This window comes from Triticum aestivum, chromosome 3A (assembly GCF_018294505.1).
Source record: "Triticum aestivum cultivar Chinese Spring chromosome 3A, IWGSC CS RefSeq v2.1, whole genome shotgun sequence".
NCBI classification, from domain to species: domain Eukaryota; kingdom Viridiplantae; phylum Streptophyta; class Magnoliopsida; order Poales; family Poaceae; genus Triticum; species Triticum aestivum.
The window spans coordinates 609021415-609043571 of record NC_057800.1 but is presented as its reverse complement, the minus strand read 5'-3'; positions in this window follow the sequence as shown (position 1 = coordinate 609043571).

The window sequence follows — 22157 nt, the reverse complement described above, 5'->3', positions numbered from 1 at the left end:
GAAAATTTCCCTCAAGTGGATGACCTAAGGTTTATCAATCCGTAGGAGGCGTAGGATGAAGATGGTCTCTCTCAAGCAACCCTACAACCAAATAACAAAGAGTCTCTTGTGTTCCCAACACACCCAATACAACGGTAAATTGTATAGGTGCACTAGTTCGGCGAAGAGATGGTGAACCAAGTGGTATATGGATAGTAGATACATGTATTTGTAATCTGAAATTATAAAAACAGCAAGGTAGCAAGTGATAAAAGTGAGCGTAAACGGCATTGCAATGCGTTGAAACAAGGCCTAGGGTTCATACTTTCGCTAGTGTAAGTTCCCTCAACAATAATATCATAATTGGATCACATAACTATCCCTCAACATGCAACAAAGAGTCACTCCAAAGTCACTAATAGCGGAGAACGAACAAAGAGATTATGGTAGGGTACGAAACCAGCTCAGAGTTATTCTTTCCAATCAATCCGTTGGGCTATTCCTATGAGTGTCACAAACAGCCCTAGAGTTTGTACTAGAATAACACCTTAAGACACAAATCAACCAAAACCCTAATGTCACCTAGATACTCCAATGTCACCTCAAGTATCCGTGGGTATGATTATACGATATGCATCACACAATCTCAGATTCATCTATTCAACCAACACATAGAACCTCAAAGAGTGCCCCAAAGTTTCTACCGGAGAATCACGACGAAAACATGTGCCAACCCCTATGCATAGGTTCATGGGCGGAACCCGCAAGTTGATCACCAAAACATACATCAAGTGAATCACGTGGTATCCCATTATCACCACAGATACGCATGGCAAGACATACATCAAGTGTTCTCAAATCATTGAAGACTCAATCCGATAAGATAACTTCAAAGGAGAAACTCAATTCATTACAAGAGAGTAGAGGGGGAGGAGAAACATAAAATCCAACTATAATAGCAAAGCTCGCGATACATCAAGATCGTATCATCTCAAGAACGCGCGCGAGAGAGATCAAACACATAGCTACTGGTACATACCCTCAGCCCTGAGGGAGAACTACTCCCTCCTCGTCAGGGAGAGCACCGGGATGATGAAGATGGCCACCGGAGAAGGATTGCCCCCTACGGCAGGGTGCCGGAACAGGTCTAGATTGGTTTTCGGTGGCTACGGAGGCTTCTGGCGGCGGAACTCCCGATCTATTGTATGTTCTGGAAGTTTTAGGATACGTAGGTATATATGGGTACAGGAAGTACGCTGGTGGAGCTTCATGGGCCCCACGAGGCAGGGGGGCGTGCCCTAGGGGGGTGGGCACGCCCCCCACCCTCGTGGGCACCTCCCTTCTCTCCTGACATGGGGTCCAAGTCCATCCGGTAGCTTTCCTTCCAAAAATAACTTCTCCAGTTGATTTCGTTCCGTTTCGACTCCGTTTGATATTCCTTTTCTTCGAAACACTCAAATAGGCAAAAAACAGCAATTCTGGGCTGGGCCTCCGGTTCATAGGTTAGTCCCAAAAATAGTATAAAAGTGGATAATAAAGCCCAGTATTGCCCAAAACAGTAGATAACATAGCATGGAGCAATCAAAAATTATAGATACGTTGGAGACGTATCAAGCATCCCCAAGCTTAATTCCTGCTCGTCCTCGAGTAGGTAAATGATAAAAACAGAATTTTTGATGCGGAGTGCTACTTGGCATAATTTTAATGTAATTCTTCTTAATTGTGGTATGAATATTCAGATCCATAAGATTCAAGACAAATGTTCATATTGACATAAAAATGATAATACTTCAAGCATACTAACAAAGCAATTATGTCTCTCAAAATAACATGGCTAAAGAAAGTTATCCCTACAAAATCATATAGTCTGGCTATGCTCTATCTTCACCATACAAAATATTTAAATCATGCACAACCCCAATGACAAGCCAAGCAATTGTTTCATACTTTTGATGTTCTCAAACTTTTTCAATCTTCACGCAATACATGAGCGTGAGCCATGGACATAGCACTATAGGTGGAATAGACTGGTGGTTGTGGAGAAGACAAAAAGGGAGAAGATAGTCTCACATCTACTAGGCGTATCAACGGGCTATGGAGATGCCCATCAATAGATATCAATGTGAGTGAGTAGGGATTGCCATGCAACGGATGCACTAGAGCTATAAGTGTATGAAAGCTCGAAAAGAAACTAAGTAGGTGTGCATCCAACTTGCTTGCTCACGAAGATCTAGGGTATTTTGAGGAAGCCCATCATTGGAATATACAAGCCAAGTCTATAATGAAAGATTCCCACTAGTATATGAAAGTGACAATATAGGAGACTCTATACCATGAAGATTATGGTGCTACTTTGAAACACAAGTGTGGTAAAAGGATAGTAGCATTGTCCCTTCTCTCTTTTTCTCTCACTTTTTAGGCCTTCTCTTTTTTATGACCTCTTTTTATTATTATTATTTGGGCTTCTTTGGCCTCTTTTATTTATTTATTTTCGTCCGGAGTCTCATCCCGACTTGTGGGGGAATCATAGTCTCCATCATCCTTTCCTCACTGGGACAATGCTCTAATAATGATGATCATCACACTTTTATTTACTTACAACTCAAGAATTACAACTCGATACTTAGAACAAGATATGACTCTATATGAATGCCTCCGGCGGTGTACCAGGATGTGCAATGACTCATGAGTGACATGTATGGAAGAATTATGAACGGTGGCTTTGCCACAAATACAATGTCAACTACATGATCATGCATAGCAATATGACAATGATGAAGCGTGTCATAATAACGGAACGGTGGAAAGTTGCATGGCAATATATCTCGGAATGGCTATGGAAATGCCATGATAGGTAGGTATGGTGGCTGTTTTGAGGAAGGTATATGGTGGGTGTATGTTACCGGCGAAAGGTGCGCGGTATTAGAGAGGCTAGCAATGGTGGAAGGGTGAGAGTGCGTATAATCCATGGACTCAACATTAGTCATAAAGAACTCACATACTTATGCAAAAATTTATTAGTTGTCGAAACAAAGTACTACGCGCATGCTCCTAGGGGGATAGATTGGTAGGAAAAGACCTTCGCTCGTCCCCAACCGCCACTCATAAGGAAGGCAATCAATAAATAAATCATGCTCCGAAAGATATAAGTGAAGATCAATGAGTAGTCGAATAATTATGCAACTATGTGAAGACTCTCTAACATTTAATAATTTCAGATCTTGATAATTTATTCAAACAGCAAGCAAAGCAAAATAAGATGACATCTAAGAATAGCAAACATCATGTGAAGAAGCAAAAACTTAGGATCAACCGATACTAACCGATAGTTGTTGAAGAAGAAAGGTGGGATGCCAACCGGGGCATCCCCAAGCTTAGACGCTTGAGACTTCTTGAAATATTATCTTGGGATTCCTTGGGCATCCCCAAGCTTGAGCTTTTGTGTCTCCTTAATTCCTCTCATATCACGGTCTCCCTAAATCTCAAAAGCTTCATCCACACAAAACTCAACAAGGACTCGTGAGATAAGTTAGCATAACACATTGCAAAAACCTTATCATACTCTACTGTAGCAAACCACTAAAATTATTATTCAATATTGCATAATAAATGCCTCTGCATATTTAATAGTCCTATCCTCAAATAGAATCATTAAAGAAGCAAACATATGCAAACAATGCAAACATAACAACAATCTGCCTAAACAGGACAGTCTGTAAATAATGCAGCAACATCCATACTTCCCTAGCTCCAAAAATTATGAAAGAAAATTCGTACTGTAGTAAATTTATCAGAGATTAATATGCAAAAGGTTTCAACATTTTATCACATTCTGACTTTTCTAGGGAATTATTGCAACAGTGGTAAATTTTCTGTTTTCAAACAGCAACATGTGGACTTCTAAAATAGGCATAGTAAAGGCTATCAATGCCACTTTTATTGAAATAAAAGTTGAAAACACTGTTATAAATAACAGAAAGCAAATCCTAACAAAATAAATTGACACTCCAAGCAAAACACATATCATGTGGTGAATAAAAATATAGCTCCAAGTAAAGTTACCGATGAACGAAGACGAAAGAGGGGATGCTTTCCGGGGCATCCCCAAGCTTAGGCTTTTGGTTGTCATTTAATATTACCTTGGGGTGCTTTGGGCATCCCCAATCTTAGGCTCTTGCCACTCCTTATTCCATAGTCCATCGAATCTTTACCCAAAACTTGAAAACTTCACAACACAAAACTTAACAGAAAACTCGTAAGCTCCGTTAGTATAAGAAAGTAAATCACCACTTCAAGGTACTGCAATTAACTCATTCTTTATTTATATTGGCGTTAAACCTACTGTATTCCAACTTCTCTATGGTTTATAAACTCTTTTACTAGCCATAAATTCATCAAAATAAGTAAACAACACATGAAAAACAGAATCTGTCAAAAACAGAACAGTCTGTAGTAATCTGAATCAAACGTATACTTCTGGAACTCATTAAATTCTAAAATAAATTGCTGGACCTGAGGAATTTATCTATTAATCATCTGAAAAAATAATTAACTAAATAGTACTCTCCAAATAAAAATGGCAGCAATTCTCGTGAACGCTAAAGTTTCTGTTTTTTACAGCATGATCGCAAAGACTTCCCCCAAGTCTTCCGAAAGGTTCTACTTGGCACAAACACTAATTAAAAGCATAAAACCACATATAAACAGAGGCTAGATGAATTATTTATTACTAAATATGAGAAAAAAGCAAGGAACAAAAATAAAATTGGGTTGCCTCCCAACAAGCGCTATCATTTAACGCCCCTAGCTAGGCATGATGATTTCAACGATGCTCACATAAAAGATAAGAATTGTAACATAAAGAGAGCATCATGAAGAATATAACTAGCACATTTAAGTCTAACCCACTTCCTATGCATAGGGATTTTGTGAGCAAACAACTTGTGGGAACAAGAATCAACTTGCATAGGAAGGTAAAGCAAGCAAAACTTCAAGATTTTAAGCACATAGAGAGGAAACTTGATATTATTGCAATTCCTACAAGCATAAGTTCCTCCCTCATAATAATTTTCAGTAGCATCATGAATGAATTCAACAATATAACCAGCACCTAAAGCATTCTTTTCATGATCTACAAGCATAGAATTTTTATTACTCTCCACATAAGCAAATTTCTTCTCATGAATAATTGTGGGAGCAAACTCAACAAAATAACTATCATGTGATTGAAAATTAAGATCAAGATGACAAGTTTCATGGTTATCATTATTCTTTAAAGCATACGTGTCATCACAATAATTATCATAGATAGCAACTTTGTTCTCATAATCAATTGGAACCTCTTCCGGAATAGTCGATTCATCACAAAATAAAGTCATGACCTCTCCGAAGCCACTTTCATCAACATAATCATCATAAATAGGAGGCATGCTTTCATCATAATAAATTTGCTCATCAAAACTTGGGGGACAAAAATATCATCTTCATCAAACATAGCTTCCCCAAGCTTGAGGCTTTGCATATCATTAGCATCATGGATATTCAAGGAATTCATACTAACAACATTGCAATCATGCTCATCATTCAAATATTTAGTGCCAAATATTTTATAGATTTCTTCTTCTAGCACTTGAGCACAATTATCCTTTCCATCATACTCATGAAAGATATTAAAAAGGTGAAGCGTATGAGACAAACTCAATTCCATTTTTTATAGTTTTTTTATAAACTAAACTAGTGATAAAACAAGAAACTAAAAGACTCGATTGCAAGATCTAAATATATACCTTCAAGCGCTAACCTCCCCGGCAACGGCGCCAAAAAAGAGCTTGATGTCTACTACACAACCTTCTTCTTGTAGACGTTGTTGGGCCTCCAAGTGCAGAGGTTTGTAGGACAGTAGCAAATTTCCCTCAAGTGGATGACCTAAGGTTTATCAATCCATAGGAGGCGTAGGATGAAGATGGTCTCTCTCAAGCAACCCTGCTACCAAATAAAAAAGAGTCTCTTGTGTCCCCAACACACTCAATACAACGGTAAATTGTATAGGTGCACTAGTTCGGCGAAGAGATGGTGAAACAAGTGGTATATGGATAGTAGATAAAGGTATTTGTAATCTGAAATTATAAAAACAGCAAGGTAGCAAGTGATAAAAGTGAGCGTAAACAGTATTGCAATGCGTTGAAATAAGGCCTAGGGTTCATACTTTCGCTAGTGTAAGTTCCCTCAACAATAATATCATAATTGGATCACATATCTATCCCTCAACATGCAACAAAGAGTCACTCCAAAGTCACTAATAGCGGAGAATGAACGAAGAGATTATGGTAGGGTATGAAACCACCTCAAAGTTATTCTTTCCAATCAATCCGTTGGGCTATTCCTATGAGTGTCACAATCAGCCCTAGAGTTCGTACTAGAATAACACCTTAAGACACAAATCAATCAAAACCCTAATGTCACCTAGATACTCCAATATCACCTCAAGTATCCGTGGGTATGATTATACGATATGCATCACACAATCTCAGATTCATCTATTCAACCAACACATAGAACCTCAAAGAGTGCGCCAAAGTTTCTACCGGAGAATCACGACGAAAACATGTGCCAACCCCTATGCATAGGTTCATGGGCGGAACCCGCAAGTTGATCACCAAAACACACATCAAGTGAATCACGTGGTATCCCATTGTCACCACAGATACGCACGGCAAGACATACATCAAGTGTTCTCAAATCATTAAAGACTCAATCCGATAATATAACTTCAAAGGGGAAACTCAATTCATTACGAGAGAGTAGAGGGGGAGGAGAAACATAAGATCCAACTATAATAGCAAAGCTCGTGATACATCAAGATCGTATCATCTCAAGAACACAAGAGAGAGAGAGATCAAACACATAGCTACTGGTACATACCCTCAGCCCCGAGGGAGAACTACTCCCTCCTCGTCATGGAGAGCATCGGGATGATGAAGATGGCCACCGGAGAAGGATTGCCCCCTCCGGCAGGGTGCCGGAACGGGTCTAGATTGGTTTTCGGTGGCTACGGAGGCTTCTAGCGGCGGAACTCCCGATCTATTGTATGTTCTGGAAGTTTTAGGATACGTAGGTATATATGGGTGCAGGAAGTACGTCGGTGGAGGTTCGGGGGCCCCATGAGGCAGGGGGCGCGCCCCGACCCTCGTGGGCACCTCCCTTCTCTCCTGACGTGGGGTCCAAGTCCAATCAGTAGCTTTCCTTCCAAAAATAACTTCTCCAGTTGATTTCGTTCCGTTTCGACTCCGTTTGATATTTCTTTTCTTCGAAACACTGAAATAGGCAAAAAACAGAAATTCTGGGTTGGGCCCCCGGTTAATAGGTTAGTCCCAAAAATAATATAAAAGTGGATAATAAAGCCCAATATTGCCCAAAACAGTAGATAACATAGCATGGAGCAATCAAAAATTATAGATACGTTGGAGACGTATCAGTCTCCCCCGACCAACAAGTGGTGCAAGGGATGACGAAGACGCTACACGAAGGTGATACTTCGGCGGCACAGGGTCCGGGGAACAACAATGAAGACCCCGAACAATCCGGAATGCGGGCGGATACAAATAAACGAATCCCTTCAAGGGGTGACCGTATTCCCGCGGCTGCTTCCGGAGTCCCAGAGGCGCCGGATATCTTGACGAACATGCTGTGGCAGTCGTCCGTTTCAGATGAACATCGTACCTTGATGGGTACGGTGGTTAAAAAGGTCCCATCCGCAAAGAGCGGATTGAATGAGGCCTTTGCGAGTCTGCTGAGAGGCTTTGAGGTTTGTACTGTAATATGTGCAATTGTGTTTTATTCAGAAAATACACCTGTGTATAGACAGTAGCCCCTGAGACTCAGATTGGCTTCCCACAGGAAGCGAACGGAGGATCAAAATAAACATCCGAGGACTAATCCGATTAACTTTGAACACAGGTTGCTTCCCCCCTGGCTACTTCCCAGACTGCGGATATTGCCGAGCTGCAACGGAAGCTTGATGTAGCCGGGGATGACATTACATTAATCAATATGCGTCTTGACGAGTCCCAAGGTATGTATTCGGAGCAGTCCATGCACATACATTTTTGTGATATAAGCATGACGCTGAAAGTTGTGCCTCGCTGCAGATGGCGCTGCCGCCGTTGAAATTCTTTGGGCGGAGCTAGCCCCACGTAGTAATGCGACTGCCCAGAAGGCATCGGCTGAGTTAAAAGCCGAACGAGCTGCTCGGCATCAAGACGAGGAGAAGATATCCACGATGGCGCTCGAGCTAAAAAGTGCTGCTAGCCGGTGTGAACTCCTTGAGAAGGAGAATGAAGCCAAAATGGCTAAAATTTACCAGGCCCTACGAGAGGTGAGAGAAGCGCGGTCTGAATCCAGAGCAGTCCGTGAGGAGATCCGACAAGCTGGGGAGATTGCAGCTGGTAAGCCATTTTTGCTACAGGCTAAGTTCGGCGATCTGAACTATGCTCAGCTTAACCAATTGTGGAGTTCTCCGAACGAGTTTTTAGATTTTCCGAAGAGTTCTTCCGATGCAGTGCAGTATTATTAGGCGCGAGACGGGTACGCAATGGAGAAGCTTTTCTGGTCACAATTCGGCGCCTCGAAGCGCCCCCTGTTGCTGAATGAGCAGATGTCCCAGTAGGCCGAGCTTCATAGGATATCCGGTGCTGCCATGAAGAACGTCATAATCCAGTTATGGCCAACTGAGCCTATTTCGAATATCTATTTCGGCTTGGTGCAACGGCTTGTTGACGCAGTGTCGTGTATCGACACTGTGAAGCGATCGGTGTGCATCGAGGGTGCAAGGATGGCTTTTGCTCGAGTCAAGACGTCCTGGGGGAATATGAAGGCCATCGATGTTGTGGTGAAGAGTCCACCCAAGGGCAAGGACCGCCACGAACCGGAGAATTATTTTGAAGACGTCCTTGTAGTCGCCCGCTTGATAGAGGGTCAATGCTTGAAAGACATAATGTTCGAGTGAAGTGTATGAGAATTGTACGAGAGAATTTTATAGTAAAAGTATTTGTATATTTTGCTCGAAAGCTTGTGTTCCTCCTGTGCGGCCGTTTTAATATAATCTGAAAGTTTTCCAGTCGTCGGCTTTAGCCCCCTTGTAGGAAGTACATGGGTGTTCGAAAAAGCATCTGATCACTCTTGACCCAACGTCTTGATCCGTGAAGGAGGTGTTGATGCGGCGAACCAGGCAACCAGACTATAGGGCGTTAACACTTTCACTTAGCCATAGGAGTTTTACGGTGGGTCTACAACATAGCCCCTAGTATGTATGCGGCTTACTCATACGATGCGTTTACATAATTGACCAGAAAGAGGTCCTTCGTGTGAAACGAAGGAATTGCTAGAGATCCGATAAGTCATTGAGTGGTTGACCAGCTCTCGCCGCATCATGACAGTCAGCTTTCGGCTTTCTCTACTGAGGTGCGTCACCGGGTGAACCGGTAGCACAATCATAGTAGTTCTCCCTTTACTACCCTAGCCGATAGAGCGGAATGTAGGATAGCAAGCACAGGAGCCGGGCAACCCAACTATTGACCCAAGACATGATTCGGAGCTGATGCATATAAGGCCAAACTCGCGACACTGAAGTACGCTGTAAAAGTTGTTCGGCCTTTGTTGGCAACTCATTTGTTCCCGTGCCGAGCCCCTGGCAAGTTAAGCTGGGGTATATCTATGAAACAATGATAGGAGGCGTATTCATTTTGCGAAAAAATGTAATCGATTAATTAGGATAATTTGAACTGGGACCTGAGTGATATGCTAATGGTTACTTGATATACATAAAGGCCATGACCCCGGCAATTTGATATGCCCTGGGTCGAAGGCAGAGGAAAAAGGCATGTTACAGGCTCGAAAAGAGAGTGTGGTCTACAAAAAGTTATTTTGGATCTCTTGTCTTACGTCTGCGCCGGCTGTCCTCCGCGAGGGGAATCCTTGAAGGGGGTAGCCCCGTAGGTGAGTGTACGGATCCGAACTCCTATGGGGTCGGTCGTAGGTGTTTCCGCTTTGCCCCACCTGCTTTTAAGAGATAATGAAAGAAAAGAAAATAGGAAAATGGTTAAAGAATGTTACCGGAGTGCCTGCAGACTTGTCCGTATTGTGCTTCCGTTAATGCCCATGGTATCTTTAGTGCGTTATTATGTATGCGCGATATGGTTTTAACGGGTATACGAGATGGGCAGCGGAAGCCGAACTGCTATTTCTGTTCTGGATTTGATCGATCTTCAGGGGGAAATTGCTTCCGCCCTCTGGCATTTAGCTGGTGAGCCGCTCCATTGTCCCTATTGCCTGGTGGCCTATTTCCATTGTGTCTGGCGTTGAGCCTGCCGGTCTGCTTGAGGATCCAACAACTTCTGATGGTGTGATTAGCTGGTTTATTGGGGTGGCCATGAATCTGGCAGGGCCGGTCCAATATCCTGTCTAGTTTGGATGGTCCGTCTCTGTTTGCCTTGAATGGCTTTTTCCGTTGACCAGGCTTGGGATTGCTAAATCTGGCGTTGACCGCTGTGTCGCGTGATCTTTCATTATCATTGCGACTGTTGTGTATGCTTCGTCGTGGCTTGCCCTTGCCGTATCGGATTTCGGAAGTGCCCGAGTCGCTGGCGCTGTTGCTTCTATGAGCGAGCCAACTGTCTTCTCCCGTGCAAAAGCGGGTCATTAGAGCGGTAAGGGCTATCATGGATCTAGGTCCTTCTTGACTGAGGTGGTGTGCAAGCCATTCGTCCCAGACGCTATGTTTAAAGGCCGCAAGGGCCTCCTCGTCCGGACAGTCAATGATTTGGTTCTTTTTAAGTAGGAACCTGGTCCAGAGCTTCCTGGCCGACTCTCCGGGCTGTTGGACAATGTTACTTAAGTCATCGGCGTCCGGTGGCCGAACATATGTTCCTTGGAAGTTGTTGCGAAAGGCGTCCTCCAAATCCTCCCAGCTGCCGATAGAATTTTCCGGCAGACTGTTTAACCAGTACCGAGATGGTCCTTTGAGTTTTAGTGGTAGGTATTTGATGGCATGAAGGTCGTCTCCGCGGGCCATGTGGATATGGAGGAGGAAGTCCTCGATCCATACCGCAGGATCCGTTGTTCCATCGTATGATTCAATATTCATGGGTTTGAACCCATCTGGGAATTCATGCTCCATTACTTCATTTGTGAAGCAAAGAGGGTGTGCGACGCCTCTATGTTGGGCCACACTGCGGCGTATCTCCGACAGAGTCCATCTGCGGTTTTCAGCCTGGGTGTGGCTAGGTTTGTCACGTCCGAATAGGTGGCCGTCATCATGTGTCGAGGTATGTCCTTGCGATCTGTAGATCGCTCTTGAGTGTCCTGCTTTGCTACCCAAGTCTTGTTGATGGTCATATGTATAACCCCGAGCTGTTTTGTTCTTGCTTTTTCTGCGAGGTGGGGCGGTCTGGTGTTCGGCTTGAGTTGCCGCTTTACTTGGGCCCAGTTGTGGTCGACCTGCCGCATTGTGCAATGATGGTACGGGCTCCAGTGCCTTATATCGTCGCCCCGGGGCAGCAATCTATGCTTCGGGTAGCTTTTGGCTGGTCCACTAAGGCCGTATTCTTCGGCGGCATCTATCATTGAGCAGATCTTGGTCAGCTTGAAGCTGCTGCTGCTTCTTTTTCAGGCTCCTTGCAGTGGCTATTAGGTGGCGCTTAAAGCGCTCCTGCTCACGAGGTTCCTCAGGCACGATGAAATCCTCAGTGCTGAGGCCCACCTCATCCTCGGAGAGCGGAAGGTAATTGTCATCCTCCGAATATTTGTGTGTGGCCTGTTTAGCAGGGCTAACCTGCCCATCTTCCCGTTCATCTTGTTCATTAGTTGTATCAACGGGGTCTTTGTTGTCATCAACATCATTGTCCATGCCGTCGATATTCTCGGAGTCGTAATCAAGTGTATCGGTTGAATCCTCGATCGTGGCTATAAAGTGGGTGGCGGGTGGGAAGTAAAATTCTCCATTGTCAGCCCCTAGTTCGAGCCGGATATAGTTTGGTTGAGAGTCCTCCGCCAAGGACATGTTTTTTAATGAGTTTAGCACATCGCCCAAAGGCGAGTGCTGGAAGATGTCTGCGGCGCTGAATTTGAAGTTGATAAACGATCAAGCTCGGCGTCCGCGGGCTCGTGCGGTTCGGAACCTACAGCTGGGGACGAGTCCGGCGGTGGCATAGGCATCGTGTGAGACCAGGTCCATGTGCGGCTCCAATGCCGTGGGATCTGCGGCCTCCGAGGTGGGGTTAATCCTCCCGTATTTGGTTGGCGCGGCCTGCTCCGGCTCTAGGGCCAGAGCGGTTACAGGAGCGATCTCCTGAATGCGGCCCGATGACAAATTTAGGTTATGATCATCGGGGTGACCGGGAGCAGCCGCTGCGGTATCGAATCCGGCGAAGATCAAGTCTCCACGGATGTCCACGACGTAGTTCAATATCCCGAATCTGACCTGATGGCCAGGGGCGTAGCTTTCGATCTGCTCCAGATGGCCAAACGAGTTGGCCCGCAGTGCGAAGCCACCGAACACGAAGATCTGTCCGGGAAGGAAAGTTTCTCCGCAGACGGCGTCATTATTGATGATTGAAGGGGCCATCGAACATTTCAGCGATAGCACAGAGGAACTCTCAATGAAAGCACCAATGTCGGTGTCAAAACCGACGGATCTCGGGTAGGGGGTCCCGAACTATGCGTCTAAGGTTGATGGTAATAGGAGACAGGGACACGATGTTTACCCAGGTTCGGGGCCTCTCTATGGAGGTAATACCCTACTTCCTGCTTGATTGATCTTGATGGATATGAGTATTACAAGAGTTGATCTACCACGAGATCATAATGGCTAAACCCTGGAAGTCTAGCCTGCATGACTATGGTATTGAGTATCTCCTTTCCGGACTACACCCTCCGGTTTATATAGTCACCGGGGGGATCTAGGGTTACATAGAGTCGGTTACATAAGATGGAATCTTCAAGTTGTTCGCCAAGCTTGCTTTCCACGCCAAGGAGAGTCTTATCCGGACACGGGTATATTCTTTGGCCTTCATATCTACACAGCCCATCAGTCTGGTCCATAGATAACAGGTCGGACGCCCGAGGACCCCTTAGTCCAGGACTCCCTCAGCAGCGGCGGCAAGAAGCAGGAAGGAGCAGCAGCAGCAACCAACAGCAGTGGGAAGAAGGAGCAGCAGCGGCAACCAGCGGGAAGGAGCAGCAGTGGGAAGGAGCTGGACGGACATGGCATTGCCTGCCATGGCTATGGCGACCCTCCAGCTCCACCGTGTCGCGTGCAGCACCTCCAGAACAGGGCTATGCGGCACTTGGAGCTCGGCCGCTCTGCACGCAGTTGCTAGCACGCCCTCGAGCTCGCTAGACCAATGCCGGACGGCATCGGCGACGAGCTCGTCGGCAAGGACCCGATTGCTTTTTCTAGAAAACTGAAAAGGACATGATTGCTTTTTTTATAAAACTTGCAAGGATCTGATTGCTTTTTATAAAGTTACATGGACCTGATTGTTTTTATTTTTTTGAAGGGACCAACATGTGGGCTCCATCCATCATAACGGTCAACAAACGGTCAAAGTTGACGGGTGGGCCCGCTTTGTCATAAACATGGTTAAAATTAACTAACACGGTCATGAGCGCAATGTGGTAGTTTTTTGGAACAACCAACCAAAATAGTGGTAGTGTTTTGAAAAATTAAAAAAGCGGTAGTGTTCTGTAACCATAGCCCGACTTGTGGTAGTTTTTTGCTATATACTCGGCTCCTTGCGAACGCTCGCCAGATAACATTTGCGAAGAAAAAAAGAACCATGTTAGAGTAGTCACAATGGGAAGTAACTGAAGGAAATATGCCCTAGAGGCAATAATAAAGTTATTGTTTATTTACTTATATCATGATAAATGTTTATTATTCATGCTAGAGTTGTATTAACTGGAAACTTAGTACATGTGTGAATACATAGACAAACTGAGTGTCACTAGTATGCCTCTACTTGACTAGCTCTTTAATCAAAGATGGTTAAGTTTCCTAGCCATGGACAAAGAGTTGTCATTTGATTAACGGGATCTGTCGTGGGTTTGTCATGGCAAATGTCCTCGTGAAAGGACTTAGTCGTGGAGCCATCACTACGGGTTAGCTTAAAGGGGTTAAACCGGACAAGGGGACACGAAGGATTTTATACTAGTTCGGCCCCTTCGTTGAAGGTAAAAGCCTACGTCTAGTTGTGATTGGTGTTGCTAGGGTTTCGATGACCAGGGAGCGAATCCTCTTTGCCTGGTTCTCGAGTAGTTGTCTCTCGTCCCTAAACCGCGGCCGGGTCATCCCTTTATATACATAGGTTGACGCCCTCCAGTTTACAGAGTCCCGAGGCCGAATCATAAACGTGTCCGGATCGGTCTCTATTCCTATAACTTACAATACAAGTTACATGAAAGAGTCAGCTTACATCTACATGCCTTAACCTGCCTATGGGCCTTGGGCCTTCGTAAAGCGCCACCATCCTCATGTCTTCATGAGCTTCTATCTTCATGTAGCTAACCCGGCCACTCCTAGCCGGTTTACCTCCAGTAATCATATCCCCAACATTAGGCCGCAGATTGATTTGAACTTGTTCATGTCAATCTTCAATACTTGGAAAAATTCTTGCCTTGGCAATAAGTCTGGTAAACCGTCGTGACGTCATCCTTTAGATCCGTAGCAAATCATTATGACGTCATCTACCCGTTGAATCCGTAGATACCCTTCATTAATGAATATCCAACCCTCGAGGCGACATCCTTATTAACTATCCATTTTAAGCTCCTCGATTTACGCACCGGTCGCTTATCGGTTCACCTTATAAATAGGCCCAAAGGTCATTCTATTTTCCCCTTTGCCTCCTTCGCTTCTTCTTCCTCCTTGCGACGCCTCTGCACCTGAGCGCCGCCGCCGTCACTGAGCTTCGCCTCCGTTTCTCCGCCAGCCGCTGCATCAACCTGGTTGCACTAGAGAGCCGCGACATACCTCTGCTGCTTCGACAACCACTGTAAGTCCTTCCCTTTCTCTGTTGTAGATCTACCTAGGGTTTCCTCGTTCGTCGAAGTTCATCGAGGCTCCGACGCTGTTCTTCCCCGTTTCTTCTTAGTCCATGGATAAGAACTTTCAAACTTGATGTGTTCCACATAATGGCTTATCTTCTGTTACCAAAACAAACCTTTACGCGCATAAAACGCTAATCTGGTCCTTTGTGAACTTCTTCGGGATCAACCTTTTAGGTCTAAATCTTTTTATTTTCCTGTCTTATGGTAGATCCAAAATTTCCCTGCCACCTTATGAAATCTGGTTTTACCTTACTTAGCCATTTTTGCCTTAGATCTGTATCCTCTTTACCACATAGGCGGTTTACCTTTGTAAAAGCAATCTATCATATACCATTAGCCCCCTGGTGAACCGGGCAAGCCTTTTACCTCCGTTGTTTATAATCCGGTTTAACAACAGGTGCATACATTTATTCTGATATTGCCTTGTCATTAATTATTGTATCAGCCTCCGGTTTACACAATTTTACATACATGTATGTCTTTATTCCGTTGCATCTTATATATCACCATGAATGATTCGTAAACCGGTATTTCCTTTCAGCTTTTTGCTTGCAATGACCAAACAGTTTTATGCTTGTAACTGGGCTCCTTCCCGAGTCACCGAAGAACAGCTTAACGGAATGGTCCGGATTGGTACCTTGCCCAAAAAGAATGAGATCCGATGGCGAGTTCCTGGATCGGAGAATCCTCCTACCCCTAAGCACGGGGAGGTAGTGGTATTTGTTGACCACATAGGCCGTGGTTTCAAACCGCCCGGGTCAAAGTTTTTCCGGGATGTGCTTGCCAGTTTCTAGCTCCACCCTCAAGATATTGGACCTAACTCAGTATCCAATATATGCAACTTCCAAGTCTTCTGTGAAGTGTACCTATAGGAAGAACCAACTGCTGAGTTGTTCCGGGTTTTTTTCCATCTGAACCGGCGCATTGAATTTGTAGACGGACCCAACACTAAACTTGGGGGTGTCTCAATTCAAAAAAGAAAAGAGGTTGAATTTCCTCATGCCAAGCTGCACAGCCACCCCAAAGATTGGAACCAAACTTGGTTCTACTGTAAAGATACCTCCCCTGAAGACGAGAACCCTCTTTCGGGCTACCGTGCCCACCGGCTCTCCAACACTCATCCACTGCCGCAACATTTAAGTGCTACGAAACGGGCCTCATATGCCCGTCAACTCGCCAAGCTCTGAGCCTTTATGGCCAACGGTTTATCAAGCGTCGACTTTGTGCGTTGCTGGATATCCTGGAGCATCTTGCCATTAAGCCGCCGCTCCGGTTTAATTTGTGAGTACACTGGTGAAGTAGAAGACTCCCAACGCCACATCAACACTCAATTAACTGACGAAGAAGTTACGGAGGGTGTCAAAAAGATTCTGAATGAATCGAAATCTGTCTACCGTCAAACCGGCTTAAACCCCTTTTACACAAAAAACAAACCGCCTGCTGTAAGTACCGTCCTTCCTTTTTACCTTTGACATCTTTTTAAACTGTTCAACCTGTGAATATCCTTCTGCTTGTTTATAAACAGGGTGATGATCCATTCTGGAAGAAGAAACCTGCAGAGAAAGCGGCAAAGCCCTCCCGCCCCAAGACGAAAACCATCAAGAAAACCTCAAAGCAGAAGGCAACTAAACGTATCAGCATGGAACTAGATGACGATATGGATGAATCGGAAGTTGAGGTAGAACTTGATTCACTTGGTTCCCTATTTATGAATCTCAGTAACAATGATATTTATCAGGAGGGCGCGGAAGGCAGCCAAGCCGACGATGTAGAGGTAATTGTCCTTTCCTCCAGTTCAGACTCTCTGCCAACACAAAAAATCCGTCAAGCGATCTAGAAAGTAAGCTTTTCACACCCTCTTGCTCACTTGGATCCAACATTTATTTTGAAGAAGCAGCAACACGAGGCTCGCCGTACAACCCGGCACAACGACCAAAAGGTCACCTCGACCGGTTTACCTGACACCCCGGTTCGAAAGCGCCGATCTGAGGTCTCACCTTCTTCTGAAAATTCTTACCCCAAGGCAGGTTATTTCCGACAACCTCTTAATCCGTCAGATTCAAATTATCAGGTGACACCTCCCTCATCTTCTGGCGAGTCAACAGCAACCCAACTTCCTCCCCTCAAAACCGTAGCTGGGTAATTACTTAAACCCCTTCTTTAGTTGTTTCCATACTTTTTATACTATGCTTAACCTTCACATCTTTTCCTATTTTAAGAGCCAAGGCTAGACCCAGCAAAAAGGCTCGGGTGAATAATCTATCTGAAGACCAGGCGGCTCATGAGCCGGAGCAAGCAGTTGAACCGGAACAAGCTATGGAACCGGAGGGTTCCAATCCTGAAGTTACCTGAAAAGGCCGGTTTGATAAAAAAGGCCGAGGATGCAGAGGCAAGCCTGAAACCGGTTATGGAAGAACTGTCAGGCTTAAAGCGGCAGATTGACGCCATGACATCCGCTGTGTTTGGTAAGTGCTCTCTTGTACAGTTTATCTAATCATACAATTTTATCAATAGCCGGTTTACTGATGCTGAACCATAACAGGGACCCGCATTGCTCATCTGGGCTCTGATATGAGGATGAAGCTTAAAGCGGCGTACACCTTGATAGAACAGCTATTCTCTGGATCCCGATGTGCTATTTGCACTGCAGCGTATAACAAGCCGGCACCATCGTTGATAAAGGAAACACTTGAGAAGCTGGCCATGCTACCTGCCCAAATCACCGAACTGAAGAGAGCAGCCGCAAGATCAGGAGCGCCAACCACACTAATCCAGGCCAAGGCATGGATTCCGGATCTTGAACCGGCAGATATCATCAAAGGATATCCTGGAGTGAAGGAAGACGACTCAGACTTCAATAATGATGATCTGCGAAGGCTGACAAAGGAGATGCGGCCAATAGCAAGCAAACTGGCGGAGGACACAGATTTATCTCACTTCCAACCGGTTTATGATGCTGAGGGAAAGAGACAACCCGTTGTGATCCATGAAGTTGAAGAGCCTGTGCCTCCAATCCGTAAGCATACTTATGCTCCTGACATTGACCCCTCCAGCCTTATCCATAAAGAGGCCGTGTTTCAAGCTTTAACCGGAATCGATTGGTCAACGGTTGATTTCCAGCGTCTGGGGAGGGATGAAGAGGATGTGACTGCACGAGATGACCCTCAATCGTCAAGCTGTCCCGATGAAGAATTCTAAATCGGCGACCGGTTTATCAGCTACAGTCTGCCACTACTTGAAAACAATTATTCAATTTGGGCCGTTTTGAAGCTCCTTGTAATTGGATAGCAGAAACATCTTTATCCGCCATGCCATCGAACATGCTTGTGTGGCTTGATACTTTGAGAACGTGTTCCACTTTTGGGATCTATTTATGCATAGTCCATTATACTTTGTGTTCCTGCATATAAGAACTGGAAAGTGTCCTAGTCGTTTACCACTGGACGGGTGATGCTGCCCAGAACATATACATAACTTGGATGGATAACCAAGGTTTATATTAATCAGATAAAATAAATAATATCTGGGACATACCTCGTTGGCTGACCAACTGCTTGTATGGTAAAGGTGAAAAAACTCCAATCCGTAGTGTTTGACAACTCCTTTCCCTCTTGCCGGTTCATATAGAAACCATATTGGGCTATAATAGTCGCATAATGCTGGTGACATCTAGTCAAAACCAGACCGGAAGAATACACCATCGGTTTAAAAACTGATCATGTACTAACAACTAATCGTTGAAAATCATGCCGGGTTGTAATGAACACCGGTTGTCGGTGTACAAAGAGAGGGTACACTTTTTGTACCCCTATAACTGTGCACGGGCAGTCTGAGCCACGGGCACCACCACACCAAGCAAGTCAAGGGAGGTGAGCCAGGGTAAGACCGAAGCTCAAGAGAACTAGAACGACGCCAAGGCCAAGACCACGAAGAGCAAAGGGGACGAAGCGGACTCCCCCGGCAAGATCCTTGTCGGGAGACAGTTCTAGCAGCCCCGGCAAGACCCTTGCCGCGGCGACTCGTCCCGCACCTACGGAGCAAATCACCCTTGAGTCCACTGCCCCCAAAGGGCAAGGATTCGGGAGACATCCCCGTGGCGACATGCAGATCTTTGTGAAGACATTCAAGATCAGATACGCACTAAGGAGACGACAACCCTTGGCGAGATCCCAGCCGAGGAAGACCATAAGGCCCCCAGCAAGCGCCTTGCCAGGGATGACAGCAGGCGCCTCGGCAAAACCCTTGCCGGGGCCCCAGCAAGGCCCTTGCCAAGGACATCCACAGGACCACCACCAGGCCCATGCCGATTAAACCTCCAACGCCATTCACATGCAGCTGCCGACCCAACCAGCTGGGCAGGCACCTGCGTGGCGGCATGCAGATCTTCATGAAGACCCACCACTGCGCCACCTCAGCTGCCTGCCTACCTACATGGCATCGCAGGCGTCGCTGGCCAGGGCGCGTATCGACACAAGAAGGAGCGGCGACGGACGAGACAGATCTCTCCCCCGTCCCCGATAAAAGCAAGGACACCTAAGCAAGATGCGTCAAATGCGCCTTGTCATGTAATGCGAGGGATAACCTTGCATCACTGTACCCTTTCCACCTCCTGTGTGCCACTGTGGCAACCCCTTTTTTTATAAAAGGAGGCCCGAGGCAACCAGAGGGAGGATTCGGCTTTTTGGAGCTCCTCACGCCCCATAGCTAGCTCAAGAACACACATATACAATCCACCAAAGCAGGAGTAGGGTTTTACACATCCTCGCGGCCCGAACCTGGATAAACGAACCGTGTGCTATCTGTTTGATCTGCTCTTCTCACGACCCCGCGCCCCGCTAACCACAGTACGGATTCTTGTGATACCATAGGTGTTGTTCCCACCGACATCTCTAGCGTGCCAGGTAGGGGGCGCAATTGTGAGAATCGACTTTAGCAGTTAGCCCGGCACTCCTTCATCTTCGTGACCCTTGGAGAAGAAAGGAGGCCAGAAGATCGGCACTCGAGTGATTGCAAACAGAAGCTAAGTTGCACTGAACCCTTATTTGTTCTATCCTTCTTATATGAGGTTATTCCCCCCCGGAGATGTCATGCCTTTGTATGAGAAACCTGCACGCCAGGGGGCTCTCCCATGATCGGCAATGCCCTTGCCCTGTTTCGAGTCCGCTCAACAGCTCAAGCGGATGCGTCGAGAATGGCATAGTAGCCTTCCGCGATCAACAACGCTCTCGATTCTGACTTGAGTCAAGCTCGACAGTTCGAGCGACTGCGTTCAGAACGGAAAGGTGGCTCGTCCGACAGCATGCATACCCAGCAGGCCCATGGGGATCCGTCCCCAAAACGCCGCTAGGGGCTTCCGCGCCGGCGAGCCTACCCAATCGACGTAGGGCGCACATACAAAGAGGAATTGAACGGGGAAATAATGTGCATGAAATTAAGAGTACTGCAAAGTTATATTACATCACATCATTGCTGCGGTTCTAACTAAAGATGAAATTTGTCTTGGTCATGAACCTGCAGCGGCGGTGAAGAACGGATGCCTAATCCCGGCGTTGGCCTTCCACCCTCTTGATTTTGTCGATGCTGCTGATGACGGGCTTGATGCGCTCCTTGAGCACGTGAGGTCAGTACCATCCGGCAAGCTATCCATCGCGGCATCGAAGTCGAGGTCGGGATTCCAGTATGCCATCTTGGTGAGGACCTTGGTAATGACCCCCCGGCAAAGTCGCCGGGCTTCCCCGGCCAACGTGGCCGCTCTGCTGGAGTGAAGATAAGCCAAGGCTCCAAGGACGCCCTCGAAGAACTGGGTCAGCTTGGCATTGACGGTCCTGCTGCGTTCAGGGGCATACCTCACGTTTGGCATCCCCATGGTGGATAACTGCGAGGTGACCCTGCCGGCGACGTCCTCCAAACCGCTGATCCATCTGTTCTCGCCCGCCACATATTCCTGGTGGGAGGCGGCCTCGTTCGCCCGCAGCTGCTTCTCCTCCTCCAGGCTCCTGGTCAAGGTCTCCTCCCGAGCTGTGCTCTCCGACAACATCTTCTCGAGATTCTCCAGCTTCAGCTTGAGATCTCTGATGGAGTTTTGCGCTTCGGAGAGCTCCCCAGCCCTGCTGATGACCGCTCCTTGCGCCTCTACCAAGGCGCTGTTGAGTGTGCTCTTCACGTTGGACAGCTTGAGGGCCTGCTGCTTCAGCTCGTCCAGCTCCACCTCCAACTCCCTTACTTTGCCGGCATGGGCCAGAGCCTGGGCATCAAGTGCCTCCTTGTGCCTCTGCTCCAGCTCGCGAGTCCGCCGCGTGACAAGGGCCTCGAGCTCCTCATCCTTGCCACGGAGCGCTGCGGCAAGCTTCGCCTCATGCATGGTGAGGTCCTCTTCCTGGGAATCCAGTGCGGCTTGATGCTGGTTCCGGACGGCCTCGGCCGCGACAGCCAAGTTCGCCGCCTTTTCCTGGGCCTTCTTGATGTCAGCCATCTTCATGGTGAGCTCGACATTGCTCTTGGCCAATTCCTCCTGAAAGGCCCTCTGCTCCTCGCGAGTCTGGTTTAACCAGGTCTGTGTCTCAGCAACGCGCGCCTTGAAATCCACCTCCGCCTGGTCCACCGTTGCCGTCCTGGACTTAACCTTGTCCAGACGGACACGGTAGAGCGCCTGGAGTTTTCGGAAGTTGGCCCCCATAGCGCGGAAAAGCTGCTCTTCTGGAGAACCATCACCGCCAACGCCCGGCTCATCGACAACCTCGAGCCCGGTGGCGGCAAGCACCTCGCCGTCAAAGACTTCCCCTTCGGCGGGCGCTCGGGAACTCGACGCCCCTGGGAGATGGACGAAAAGATTGCCGCCCACTTTCAGATATCTGCCAGGGCCCGAGGTTGAGGAGGAGGGAGGCTGATCATCAACCACCTCTTCCTCGGCAGTGGCCTTGCCGGCTTCCCCGGCAGGCCCACCGTTGGTGCCCTCGGCAGAAGCCTCACCGGTCGCCTTGGCGGCCCCCACAGCTATGTCCTCGGCAGCATCCTTGGCAGCCTCATCAGCGGCGACCTCGTCAGCATCCCTGACGGCCTCCTCGGTGGCAATCCTA